Source organism: Bos indicus, chromosome 8 (genome assembly GCF_029378745.1).
Source record: "Bos indicus isolate NIAB-ARS_2022 breed Sahiwal x Tharparkar chromosome 8, NIAB-ARS_B.indTharparkar_mat_pri_1.0, whole genome shotgun sequence".
NCBI lineage: Eukaryota > Metazoa > Chordata > Mammalia > Artiodactyla > Bovidae > Bos > Bos indicus.
The window spans coordinates 82,393,321-82,407,903 of NC_091767.1; the positions used below are offsets into that span (position 1 = coordinate 82,393,321).

At 45.1% G+C, this 14,583-nt stretch overlaps 1 long non-coding RNA gene across 1 annotated transcript; it reads right to left on the reverse strand.

Annotated features, from left to right (window-relative positions):
* Positions 1-12,889: 12,889 nt before the first annotated feature.
* On the reverse strand, positions 12,890-14,296 carry LOC139184460 (uncharacterized). Its single transcript, XR_011567957.1, has 3 exons — positions 14,230-14,296; positions 13,801-13,887; positions 12,890-13,034 (listed from the first exon to the last, which is right to left on the reverse strand). It is a non-coding gene; the product is annotated as an uncharacterized lncRNA (long non-coding RNA).
* Between the last annotated feature and the right edge of the window lie 287 nt (positions 14,297-14,583).

Consider the following 14,583-nt stretch of genomic DNA (forward strand, 5'->3'; position numbering starts at 1 on the left):
AATAAATATTTCTGAGGGTCTATTTGACACTGCATTAGTATTGCTAAAGCTCTCCTGTGCTATTATGGTAGTTCATGCTTGGCTCTTCAGTCTTTTTACATTTATTATGAACTTGAACACGGTGGGTCTTCACTGGGAATGGTTTTGCTCCCAAGCCACATCAGGTGGCAGTTCTGTTTGTTACCACTGAAGTTGAAATTGTTACTGGCATCTCATGGGTAGAGGTCAGGGATGCTGTTAAATATCCTAAAAGACACAGGATAGCCCCCCACAACAGAAATATCCAGCTGCAGATGTCAATTGTGCTGAGGCTGAGAAACCAGGTGTGACATCTATCTTTCCTGCCTTCTGTGCTTGAGAAATACCAAGAGAACCAGGGGCACAGGACTCCGTAGTCCATTGCACGAGGCACTGTCTTTGAGAAAAATTGTGTGGACTTGCAAAGCTTTTTTTTTTTTTTTTTTTTTTTAAGCAAGGCACTAAGAGCATGTCCTCCTGCTGGCTGGGTGTCCCTCTTGGTTTCTATGCCCTGGGCACGGTGTGAGCATCGCCTCAGCTGAGCCACGTTTTCAGAGCAAATCAAACCTCCTAAGGAATTCACAGAACATGAGCACTCTGGACTGTTTGCCCAAGACTAAAAGAGGGAAGGGATTGTGTTTGGGGGGCTGATGATGCTGAACTTTCAACCCTCCTTAGCAATGTTTGCTGGCCAAAAAGCAAAGCCAGCTGTATTTGGACAGCACTTTACACAAACAGACAACACAGACTGTTATCTCCTAAATTGGAGGCTTTCTACAATGTCTTCTCGTGTGGGCACTGGACTCCGGCAGGAAGACCACCCACAGGCAAGCACACAGCACCTCCCAGGGAGGCCCTCTAATCACCCACCGTTCTCGCCACCTGTTCTGGGCTGTGTTATCAGATGTGAAGGAGCCAGCTAATAACCCTTTATAAGCTATAAATGGAAGTGGCCATGGCAGGGAGTTGATAAACATTTGGGGGGCAAATTATTTGTATAGCTGACTGTCATTTGCACCCCTCTCAACTTCTTGAAAGGACATGTTTCAAGTTACAGGATGTCCAAATGGCTGTTTGCACGGAGGGTGCCTGTTGCCGAGCAGTGTCTGTGGTCTCATTCCAGGCTGCAGTTAATGACAACAGCTCTGGATATTTTCAGCCTTCCTAGGCACCAGATCTTTTTCCTTAATCCTGTTTGGGGGTGAAAAGGAAATCCCAAAGCTAGAACTCCCTAAAGTATCTCATGTGCTTTGAAATCTCAAATCTCAGTTTGGGGTTGAAAAGGGTGGACAGAGTTGTTTAAGAACTGAGCTTTTATACGCTTCATTAGTTTGGGTTAGGTTTTATTTTGTTTCTACTAAAAGAACCTGAGGATGGGAATGCTACATATAAATGGACATCTGACTGTCTGAGGCAATTATAGCTCCTGGATTGCGTAGGTTGGGCTAAGCACAAAAGAAGTGTTTCGCTGATGCAATTCAATCACAGCTGAGCCGTGCTTTGGGTTGATGCCTTGGTGGCTCTCGGATTAAAGACTGAAGGGGGAGTTCTGGATATGAAAATGGCATGAGGAACAGGGAAGAAGGGCCCTGGACATTTAAATAAAAAAATGACACCCTGTTTTTTCACCCGAGGAATGGGAGAGTGGGCAGAGCTTGCTGCCCAAGCCCAGTTTCTGCTTTTGTCTTCCCAGGGAAGCCAAAGTCGTGCACAGACCAGAGTGTGCATATGAGCAGCTTCCAGAGGCTCTGAGCCACTTGTGCAGGGCCTGTGGATGACTCATGCTGTGCGTATTTCATGAAGGGTGCCAGGTGGGTGCCTGAAGAGCTAGGTTCCAGACCCCTCAGCTCTTGGGGGGCTGGGGACCTCACCTTCTCCACATCCCTGTCTTAATCTGCCACAAAGAATGCGTATGGCTGAAGGTGCTGCTGGAAGCTACAGAAGTCTGACTCAAAACTATCATCTGGAATCCATAATTCTATCATCATGGAATCCATAATTGGGTTGGAGAGAAGACCTCTCACCAATGAGATCGTCAACAGTCCGAGACCGTAGAGAACTGGCAGCAGTGTCCGAGGGAAAAGGAGAGCAGGGAGAATCTAAGGAGGAGGTCTGGCCATCCACTAGCCTCCATGGCGGTTGGGTTTGGGCGAGGACCCAGGGAGGGAATGCCAGGGTCAGCGGCAGGCACTGCACTATCCTTCAATCGGCCCCAAAGGAACAGAAAGGAGCCTCGCAGGTTGGCATTAGAGAAGCAGGTCAGGGCCACGTTGTGAAGGCAGAGGTGAGTTTTCCTGGGAACACTGGCACAGGAAGGGCTGGAAAGCAGCGATATGAGGTGTGTGGGTCGGGTGAAAAGGTGAAACGCTGAGAGGGAGAGAGCGCCAGCCCAGCATCAGGCCACCAGAATAGAAAGGGCCCGGGGAAAGAGCCCACGAGACTCAAGGGGAGAATCAGCAAGACCCTGCTGGGGGTGAGTCCCTGCCTGAGTCATGAAGAGGGTGAAATACCTTCCACAGAAACTGGCATGTCCTGAAGACTGAAAGAGAGCTTTGTTTCCTACATTTTGAATCTGGAGGCAAAGCATCCAAGCAGAAACACCCCACGGGTAGTTGGAAATACAGGACTGGGGTTGGAAAGGGTGCCTTGGCTTCTTTAGATCCTAACTTGATTTTTTTCATCACTCCAAGGTCAGCAGTGCCATCCCAGGACAGTAGACGTTATATTGTGCAACAACTATGTACTAAATTATTAGCTGAAGACATGCTCTCGTCAGCTCACAGCCCTACCAAAGTGGGATTATAACTATTGCTATAGTCAGAAACTAAGTTCAGAGAAGTTAAGATATTTATCCAAGATCACATAGCTTGCAAGTGGCTGGACTGGGATTCAGACTCAGGTCTGGCTGATGGTAATGGCCACACTCTCCCCCATTCTCACTCATGACTCCCTTGACTTCTTAATGTAGGAATTCTTTCAGGTGAAACTTCTGTTTCTCTACAACTAATGCAATACCGTGAGCGCAAGGGTTAGTTTTTTTATATGTATTAAATATTTATCCTTCTTTCTGTTACCACATTCCTTACAAATAAATATCAAATTTTTATTAGTCTGCTATTTTGAAAAAATAAAACAAAAACAAGAACAAATAATCCTGTCCTCTTTCTGTTAAAAGCATCCAGTTTAGAGACAGCAAATCAATTATAGTTATTTGCTGAGTTAGAAATTATATTTCCTTTTTGGCAAAGTGATGGAAATTTCTGAAAGGCAAAGGAAACAATATAAGTGTATTCCTTATCTTTATTACAGAGCATTTATCTAGAAGATGTTGTTAATAGAATTCTTTGACAAAATTTTATAATTTTCTAAAAGTAAAACTTACATGCATCTCTTCCATGTAGCTAGCTCTCAGGCCAAATTCATCCATATCCATGCTAAAATATCATTTTATATTTAGGGAAGGAAAGTACATAGATTGTGCAAGGTCTCACAGTAATTAGAAGTAAAAATTTAAGATTAGTATTTACCACTTCTACTCTTAAAGTCATGCCAGAGTCAGGCTACCTCCCATATAGTTTCAGGGGAAAATGAAATCAGAAACCTAGCTATGGTGATTTTTACTGCGTTGAAGTTTTTGCCAAATTTGAGTTCTTAAAGGAATTTCTCTCCAGGGTGTTTTGGCAGAGACCATGCATTTTTTTTTTTTTTTTTCAACTTTCACCTGGAGTATTTAGCTGGGATCCTCTACTGCACAATCAGTTTGCCCCAACTCTTTCTGCCTTCTTTAATTTAAATCAGAGTAAACAGTGTATGAGAGTATGCTACAATATATCTTTGCTGCTGACTACAAGTTACTTCTTCCATAACCCACTGGCAGGCAGGAAATGGATAGTCTTCATTAATTTCCTGGAGAATTACCATTTTCTGTCAAGTAGCATTGCTATTTTACCCAAGGGATTTCTGCACATTAGGGAGAAACCCTAGGAAAAGTGGCCCATGGGTGGCTTGGTGAAAACATTGTTTCTGTATTAAGGATCGTATAATTCCATGAACCCAGTCATAAAAATCAGTATGTCCACAGAGATCTAAAGCAAATTAAGTTAAACTGTAGAGATACGGAAAGACATTACTTTTTTATTTCATTTTTTATTTAATTTTTAAATCAAAATCATTATACTTTTAATATGATTGTTACAGACAAGGCTTTATGCCTTTGTGGGCCAGGAAGAAAAAAAGGACAAGAAAAAAACAAGAAAAAATGTTGGTTTGGATAATACAAATTTTGCAACCCAGGGAGATAGTTGCAGGGCTTCATTTTATTTTTCAGCCTATACATTAATATTAAGCTACAGGAGCCCATTGCAGAAGCAATATTCACTTTTCCTTAGACAAAGAAAAATTAATAATTGATTTTGATGCTGAAATCTGCTTTGCAATCCTCAATCCAGGAATGGTAGCAAAACCAAAAAACTGAGCATGTGCAGGCCAACATCCCCACACTGCCCTCTGGTGGTAACCCACCTCTTGGCATCTTTGCATTGATACTAGGGGTCAGGCAGCTGGGAGCCTTGTGGACAGCTGAGGCTTGACTGCCTCGAAGGAGAGCATTGCACATAGTTTTATCCTTTTATATGCACCTCACCTTTATCACACGTCGGGTTTTCAGTCATCTCCTGCTCACCTCCCCAGTGGCCTAATAGCTACTTGGGGACAGGACCCTGTCATCTGCATCTTGTACACCTGCTTAATAGAACCCAGTGCCTGTTGGATGCATGTCAGATGTGTGAAGAAAGGGATGCCTCAGTAAACTAGAATGTCGCTGAATGATTGTCCCCACCTCCCCCCTATAAGGGGATTGTGTGGTTCTTAGGCTCTATGTATCATGTGCCCATAGAACTGAGCTTAAGTGAGTGCACCTGATTAGTGGGGACATGGCATGTGGTCACCTGCATCTTGGGGCCCACTTTAGATTCAGCTTCAGCCTCTGGTCTGGCTATGTAGCTGACAACTCTTTCCATCACTGATACAGCTGATGTGACTGAGCCATCAGGGCTCAGACACAATATTTGGGAAAGCGAAAACCCCAATTTTTGCTTCTCATTTCAAATCCAGGGATGCTAAATTGCAAAAGTGGAAAACACATAACAACTGTTAGCAACAGTTTGGACCTCCATAGCCTATTCACAGTGTTGCCAACCTCTTAGAAATAATACTTCCTGATGAAATAACTTAGTCCATTTTTTTTCTTTCAGAGTTCTTCTTGCCCAAGGGCAAGTCATTTCAAAGGACCTCATCTCTGAAATTAGAGCATTGATTACCTAGAATTTTCCAGCTCAGATATTTCTTGATCTTAAATCTAGTCTTATGTAAATTATTTGTATTTTATTTGAATTCATTTAAATTTGAAAAGTAATAACTTAGACATGTTCATCTCCTTGTAGAGAGCCCTCTACTCTGTACTGCTGGTCTCTTTGCCCCAGCAGAGTCTCTAACCAGTCCATTTTTGACACTTGCCTTCACTCAAGATGGCCTTTGCAAAGATGGGCTTCTGCTTTTTAGACCTTTCAAAGGAAGCTCATGTGTATAACAATGTCCATAGCAGCATTGTTCATAGTCACCCAAAGCTGGAACCAACCTGGATGTTATTAATAACTGTAGTATGGTCCTATTCTGGAATACTAAACGGCCATGAAAATGAGTGGGCCACACAGAAGCAGATGAATGTGGTGTGATGACATGCCTGCTCAAACACCCAGGACTGGGGGATTAAACAAAACATATGACAACAAGAAAACAGGGCAAATACTTTACATTTTAGATTTTCATTTTTTCTTGAATGGGAAATTTCATGGAAGCACACATGAGAGGAACCTGAACTGATATCTCAGAGCAGAGCTTTTCACAGTATGATTGCAAAGCCCGTCAGGATCATCCAAGGAGCTTGTGAAAACCGAAGCTGCCTGGGTCCATATTGGCTCCCCTGCATCAGAATCTTCAGGTGGGAGAGGAAAATCATAATAGAGCCCCCAGATGATGCTTACGCATTATAAACTATGAAAACTTGTTCTACAGCTTGGTTAAATCTCAAGGAGGATGGTTCTTTGTTAACCGCCTAGGTTTCTTATTGTGTCAAACATCATCGATGTCCCCTGATGGTTCAAGGCAAGGACCAAACCCTGTAACATTCAAAACTGAGGGGGACACATGCCTCTCCCATTTTCATGGGCTGTTTGAGAATCAGATTTATGGAGACCAGTTGGCCAAAGAGAGAATGCCAAGCAGCTGAAGACCCCTGAGCAGATTTTAGCCAAGACTTTTTTTGGGGTCAGAGAGAGGCCAAGAATGCCACTCTTAAAGAAAAAGCCAGTAAGCCAGGGAATGTGGCTGCGTATTTGTGAAGAGCTTAATACGTGCTGAGCAAAAGGCAAATAACAATAATCAAGCTAAGCTGTAGTGCTTTTTTTCCCCTCCCTTTAAAGACATTGAAGCTCAACCCAAAAGCTGACCTCCAAGTTCCTATTTTATTATTCTAAGCCATATCATGAGCTACAGGAAATAATCCTGTTGGTTGGAGGAAATACTTAAGAAGCAGTTTTCGTCAGCCTTTGCCAAGTATACAGTGTGGTGCGGAAACTGAATGTAAAGTACATTTTATGTTCACCTGGTATTAACATGTGAGATAGTTGATTCATCCTTTTGGAAATGGAGACATCTTCTGGATCAAGGTAATAAAATGAGTGACTAGATCTATGGCCAATGACAAGAGCGGGAAGGGGTTGAGGCATAAACTGGGTAACTTTAGATAAAGAGGAAATAGCTTTATTTTCCCTACGATCCCTATGGTTTTGGTGTCAACCCATTCTGTTTTCGTCATTATGAAAAGAAGATTCATTTCAGAGTATCTCCCAGAATGTGATTAACTGATGAGTTGAGTTGTCCTTGGTTTCTGTTCATTGCTTTACATAGCAGTTGAGAGTGTGGACTTTGGAGTCCATTGACCAGGATCGAATCCCAATTCTGCTGCTTATTAGTGGGATGATCTGGATTGGGTAAACCGACTGTGCTGGTTTGCCGGCGACCAAGAGGTTCACTGGGATAATGGCACAGTCGGTGCTGAAACCAGGCAGGTCCCAAGCAAACTGGGACAAGATAGCCCTCCTACACCTGGAGCAAGTTACTTCACTTCTCTATGTTTCAGTTTCCTCATCTGAGAAGTGGGGTGCTAGCCTAGCAGCCTACCCTGGGGAGTGGGGTTGGAAGAGTCCAGGAGGCAATCAGCATTGGGATCTGAGCCTGGTGCCCAGCAAGCACCAGTGTGTTCGGTCTCTTACCCACTAAACACAGCCTGCTCACCCCTCCTGGCACAGAGAGGGGTGTGATGACAGATCTAGACCAGGATATCACTTAGGGATATTGTGAACCTTCCTTTGCTGTGTGGTTGGCTGAGATGCTCACAAAACAGGTATTTGGTATGTTCCATGAAACAACAGTCATGACATGTGGGGCCGGAATATCCTCTGCACTTCTCTGGGTGGTTGCGAGTCCACTGTCAGTAGGGTTGTGTGACCACACGCTCACCTATGAGCCATGGAAGCAGAAGGCCATGGCTCATTTCAGGAAGCTGGTAAGATGGTCACTGCCTCTGGGTGTGGACTGAGATGGGAGGAGAAAAGGGGTGGGGCTGGAGAGAGGGGAGGTCAGGGCAGACTTGGGACCTCGAGGGGTCAGAGATCTTAAAGACCACCTGGATGCAGAAGTCACATCAGAGAAGGAAAGATGATCAGGTCTGTTCTCTGATTTCCTCAAAAGTTTATGGGAAAAAAAGAAAAGAATGGCAGGAAGGGCAATCAATAAGGAAAAGTAGGTTGAGGCAACGCATACCTCATGGGCCAGTTTGCAGTAAATATTCTCTTCATTCATTCAACACATTCAACAAGTCAACACATATTTACTGAACACCTACTATGTGCCAGGTGCTGTGTGCCACCTGCACTGGAAGTGTACCTCCTTGAACACAAGAGGCAGCAGCCTTCTATTCTAGTGGGGCCACCTCTTCAGTCAACATATGGTTATTGTTGTTGTTCAGCCACTGTCATGTCCTACTCTTTGCAGCCTCACAAAGTGCATCATGCCAGGCTTCTCTGTCCTTCACCATCTCCTGGAGTTTGCTCAAACTTCTGTCCGTTGAATCGATGATGCCATCCAACCATCTCGTGCGGTTACTGAGGCTTCTAGGCACCTGCCTTGTGATATTCACAGACTAATTAACAAACACATACATAGGAAAACATCAGGATGATGAGAGAAAATAATAATAGCTAATACTCAACAGAGAATTAACCCCCGGGGAGGTCAACAGAGCTGAGACTGAGAAGCTTTGCTCTAGAGGGCCTGAGCAGAGCATGATGTCAGGCAGGGATCACTGAAGGCCTCTGTGGTCTGTCTTTGAGCTAAGTCCATGATCAGAAGGCACTGGCCATGCACACCCCTGGGAATGGCACATGTAAAGGCCCTGAGAAGGACAGGCCCAGGCTGTACAACAAAGCCAATGTGGGGGGAATGAGGTGGTGAGAAGATGAGGGCAGAGCAGGTAGCAAGTCCAGCTGAAGTAAGGAGGTTGGAATTTACACTAGACACAGCCAGAAGCCACTGGAAGACTGAAAATTATGAGATTACATGAGCCTTTTTAATCTTCTTTTTGCTTATCTGTGTTTTAAGACTGTTACGGGTTGACATGTGTCCCCTCCCCTCAAATTCACATGTTGGCGTCCAAACCCCAGGACCACAGAATGTGCCTATATTTGGAGATGAGGCCTTTTGAGAGGTGATTAAGTTAAAATGAGGTCATAGGGTGGGCCCCAATCCAGTATGACTGCTGTCCTTATAAGAAGAGGAATTTTGGACACAGACATTCATGTAGAGGGAAGACCTTGAGAGGACACAGGATGAGACAGTCACCCCCAAGGCAAGGAAGGCGGCCTTAGAAGAACCCAGTCCTGCTGACACCTTGATCTCAGACTTCTAGCCTCCAGACCCGTGCGAAACAAATTCCTGTTGCTTAAGCCACCCAGTCTGTGGTACTCTGCTATGGCAGCCCTGGTAAATTAACGCAGTGACTGTGCTCCAAAGAGAGAAAAATGTGTACACAAACACATAATTAAAGAAAAAAACAGTAAAAGTTTCTTTAAAAAGAATAGCTGAAGGAGACATTATCAACATGTTTGAGATTCCAAGTAGAAATAAAAGATTTTTTCAAAAATCAGCTATAAGGAAAAGAGGGGAAATAATTTTAGAGAAACATGGGTACCTCAAGAAGGATCGAAGTAGGAGGTGTCAGCAGCGTTCTGCCCAAAAAGGCCAGAAGCCTTCATCTTGTGGTGGAGGCCACACAGTCTTCGGACACCCAGCCTTCAAGGGATTCAGTTTGGTGAGAATCACACAGGCTGTGGGGAATGCATCATGCCCGCCACCTGCCTCCCTCTGATGAGTTTTGTAACACTGCTTTGCAAAAAGCATTGCTGGCATCATAGTGGAAAAAGGAAGTAAAGGAGAGAGGAAGGGAGGAAAAAGGAAAGGAGGGAGGGAGGGGGGAGGGAGGAGGGAAGGAGGGAGAGAGGGAGGAGGGAGGGAGGGAGAGAGGGATGGAGGGAGGGAGAAAGGGAGGGAAGGAGAGAAGCAGGGAGGAGGGAGGGAGGCAAGTGTTTAACAGAGTTTCAAAATGGCCAGGATGGTTGAATGCCAAAACTGAAAAGGAGAGTTTTAAAGAGAATACATAATAAAATATGTCAAATACACAAAGGAGGAGGGGCGAAGGAGGTGTATATTAGCCCATCTTACTTTTCACCTGGATGCATTCGGAATCGCGTTAGTTTGTAGACCACAGACATGACACCATGCACTGTCTCTGTATGTCCCATTATGAATGGACGCCAGACCTGTCAACTGTGGAATTGCCTTATTCGGATCTCAGAAGGAAAACACAGTTGTATCTTCTTTGCAATGTAGTTTAATTTGCATAGACAAGGCTGGAGCAGGGCTGTTTGAATATTCTTTATTTAGAATCTCCATTATCACCATTTATCTGAAAGCTTGTAAGAAGCTGTCCTCTCAGCAAACGCTCCAGAGCAGTAAACACTGGCCCACTCCAGGGCCTTACTTCTCAGTTTGACATATACTTCCTATTCCATATCCCCTGTGTGGAAACATCCCCTCCCCAAGTCTCAGTGGGTTTGGTGGGTATTGGGTCTGCCTGGGGTCAGGAGGTTCGAAATGGAGTTGAAAACGGATGAATAAGTGAGAACATGGAACAACGGACTGGTTCAAAATCGGAAAAAGAGTATGTCAAGGCTATATATTGTCACCCTGCTCATTTAACTTCTATGCAGAGTACATCATGCGAAGTGCTAGGCTGGATGAAGCACAAGCTGGAATCAAGTTTGCCAGGAGAAATATTAATAACCTCAGATATGCAGATGATATCAGCCTTACGGCTGAAAGCAAAGAGGAACTAAAGAGCCTCTTGATTAAGGTGGAAAAGGAGAGGGAAAAAGCTGGCTTAAAACTCAACATTCAAAAAGTAAGATCATGGCATCCGCTCCCATCATTTCATGGCAAATAGATGGGGAAACAATGGAAACACTGACACACTTTATTTTCTTGGGCTCCAAAATCACCACAGACTGTGACTGCAGCCATGAAATTAAAAGATGTTTGCTCCTTGGAAGAAGAGCTCTGACCAACCTAGACAGCATGTTAAAAAGCAGAGACATTCCTTTGCCAACAAAGGTCCATCTAGTCAAAGCTATGGTTTTTCCAGTAGTCTTGTATGGATGTGAGAGTTGGACTATAAAGAAAGCTGAGCACCAAAGAATCGATGCTTTTGAACTGTGGTGTTGGAGAAGACTCTTGAGAGTCCCTTGGACTGCAAGGAGGTCCAACCAGTTGATCCTAAAGGAGATCAGTCCTGAATATTCATTGGAAGGACTGATGCTGAAGCTGAAACTCCAGTACTTTGGCCACCTGATGCGAAGAGCTGACTCACTGGAAAAGACCTTGATGCTGGGAAAGATTGAGGGCAGGAGAAGAAGGGGATCAGAGGATGAGATGGTTGGATGGCATCACTGGCTCAATGGACATGAGTTTGAGTAAGCTCCAGAAGTTGGTGATGGACAGGGAAGCCTGCCATGGTGCAGTCCATGGAGTAGCAAAGAGTTGGACATGACTGAGTGACTGAACTGAAATTCATATTGCATCTACGGCAGGAGTTTGAATAATAAATTCTCTGTGATTCCACAGAAGAGGTACACTTTGGGCAGTGATGTTCCTTTTATCCCACTGAGAGGACTCACCAAAATGCCAGTTGTGTTTGCAACTGCACCACTTTGTAACCTCTAAAACCCAAAGTCCAAGGGTCCTGTTTGCCTCAGTCTGCCCAGTGTCTTTAAGATAGTGACAAGGTCATCACCAATTCTTTGTTTCTCAGTCAGATATATAAAAGTGAGGGATGAGGTGGTTGCTTTAGCACAAAGTATGAGCAGTGAAAAAGTCTGTTTACTCTCGATAAGCATTGCTAGCATAAAATACAGTACCTTTCTACTCTGCCCCAGCAGGCCATGGCAGCCAAAGCCCCATGCAGGCCTCTGTGAATGACAGTAAAGTGCAAAGTCGCCGCAGAAGGCTGCATTGGCGGTTCTCTGCCCTGGGGAGCTGCGTGGTGTGTGGTCCAGAAGCTCTCCAATTACCCAGCCCCACTCCCATTCCGACAAGTCCCCAGGGGGCACATGCTTTGTAAAGCTTCCTGGGGAATCCCCTACGACCCCACCACCCCCCACCCCCACTTGAGGCTGAGAATCAAAGCTCTGAATTGCTTTCCTGGTAAGAAGTCTCATCTCCCAGGATCTCGTCAGATTAAGCACTGAATGAACTTAATCTACAAATGCTTTATCTTCAAAAAGAAAATATTTTCATGATTATCTAAGTCAGTAATATGTTTATTACAGATTAAGAAACACCAGCAGGTATAAAGAAGAAAAAAAAAAAAAAACTCCGTGTATATCCTTGCTAGCCGCTGTATCATCACCTGGGTTCTTGTCAGCAATGCCCTACTCCAGACCTCCTGAGTCAGAATCGGCATTCTTACCAGATTCCCCTCCCCCAGTGGGTTCTGTGCTTATTCAAGTTTGAGAAGCCCAGAGCTTGCTAATCCCGGAACAATATTTGAATGTATTTCCTTGTAGTTCTAAACATTTATTAAAGTTGGGGTAAATATTAGATTACCAGTATTGCAATTGCCAGCTTTTAAAAGGTTATTTTGAATTTATTTTAATATTATTCAGAGGTTCAGTTTGTGTCCTGATTTTCTCCTTTAATTGCCTACGCTGTCCACCATCACTTCTACTTGTTTTTGAGGCTTTCTTAAAACCCAGTTTCTTCATTCTAGGGTGAAGAATAGAATGAGTGGCACATGAAGGGTTAATGTCTACCCACTGCTCTAATATCCACCTAAAAACCCCAGGCCCCCGCCTGCCAAGCCCAGATTTTGCAATGTTTGCCATGCGCTTGCTTCATGTTGAAAGATGAACGGAATGGAGATTTCTTTTTGTCTGCGCCCATTTGTGTGTGTGTGTGGTGCGTGTGTATGTGTGTTTCTCTGTGCAGTCTCCGTGTGTGGCCTCCTCTGGGTGAAAGCGCAGTGTTCCCACTGTTGCTTATCCTGAAGGCTTTCCAAACCTCCCTCTGTGCAGACAGCCAGGGGAAAACACCTCTGAAGAGAGAAAGAGCAGTGAGCAGCCTGGATTTCTCAGTCTGTTCCTGCTCAAGGAAGGCAGGTGAGGGACCCCCCCCCCCCCACCCCTTCTTAAAGGCCTCTTTTAAACCTGTTTCCTTTCGGAAACATAGTTTTGGAAGGTGTCTGCCGCATCCTCTGCTTCTCCAACAGCCCTAGGCGAACAGAAGAGGTGGCTGCTGCTGCTTGCATGGAGGGTCGACGGGCTGAGCAATCCTGGGGCATCTGCGGCCTGGAAGGCAGTGGGGGGTTGAGAGGGGAGCCGGGTGGGGGTGGTGCTTTGCAATGGCCGAAAGGCGGCGACAGACCCCCTCAGTCACAAGGAAGGCGAGGGGAGAAGCGAAGCACTGTCCACCCTGGTCTTCCTGTTCTGTCTTGCCCCTTTCCTTTCTCTGTAACAGGACTCTGATTTTACGAGGGCTGTTTGGCAGGCTTAGGCTGTCACGTTTCCATGTTTCCCAGTGGGTGCAGACAGCAGGTCAGCCATGCTGAGCCGCTGCTCTGAGAACAGCCCCACACCTCTCACCACCGCTGTCTCCCCATGGGGCTAAGCCTCCGCTCACTCCCCTTCCCCCAGGTCCCTGTGAGCTGCTGGGCTCTCTCTGTTCCCAGCAGACTTGCTTGTCACCACAAGCATCTCAGTCATCCTGAGCATTGGCCCCGCTTGACTTCTCCAGCAGGCCCAGGCCACAAAGCCTTTTGTTTACAGATTTGTCATCCTCCCCACATTCCCACCAGCCCGTGGTCCAGGGAAAACACCCAGTACAAAAACACCCTGTTTGCATCTGGTAAATTTTCCACTAAAAAGTTCAGCACCCAGGTGAATGGGTTCTGGATCCGACCTTCCAAATACTGAGAAATAAAAGAGGGTGTTTTATGTGCGTTTGGCACTCGCGGAAGGCAGCACCCTGTGGCGCCCAGCTCATGCCCCCACTGGCGTCACCACACGCAGCCCGCCTACTCCGCTGGTTTTCCTTACCTTGATCTCAGTCACCTACCTTGTTGTCTGAGGAGAAGGGCGAGCTGTAGATTGCTCAGAGCTCAAGATGGTTTTTCAGATGACTTGGGCCAACTCCTGAAACTACCTAAAAAGTGTACACAGGTGGGCCACCTAAGGAAAAGCCATTGATGGCATTTACCCCAACCTCAGTGAATTCAAACCACTAAACGCTTGTGTTTTCTACAACCTTTCCTAGTTTAACAGGACTGGATGGATGCCTCTGAAAAAATAACATTTCAAAATAATATTTTAAAACCGAGCATTATTTGTTTTTCCCTCTGTAAAGGCTAGTCTATCGTCATTTCTGCGTGGTGTGCTTCAGGAGAGGGGTGGCCGATGAATGGAAGGGATGTGACATGGCAATTAGGAAGAGCATGAGACATGAAGGAAGCAAAAATCCTGTGTTCAGATGTATTCAGCCACTTACCAGCACAGTCACAATCTTTCTGGGTCTCAGTTTCCTCTTCTGGAGAATAGGAAGAAGAATAGTTTCAGTTACCTTAAAAAATGATTTGATGAATGATATGATGGCCCAGATGATAAAGAACCTGCCTGCAGTTCAGGAGACCCGGCTTCAATCCCTGGGTCAGGAAGATCCCCTGGAGAATGGAATGGCTACTTACTCTAGTATTCTTGCCTGGAGAATTCCATGGACAGAGGAGCCTGGTGGGTTCCAAACCATGGGTCACAAAGAGTCAGATATGACCAAGCAACTAACATTTTCACTTTTTCAACTTACAAAATGATTTTATGAATCATCTGAGCTAATGCTTATAAAAGC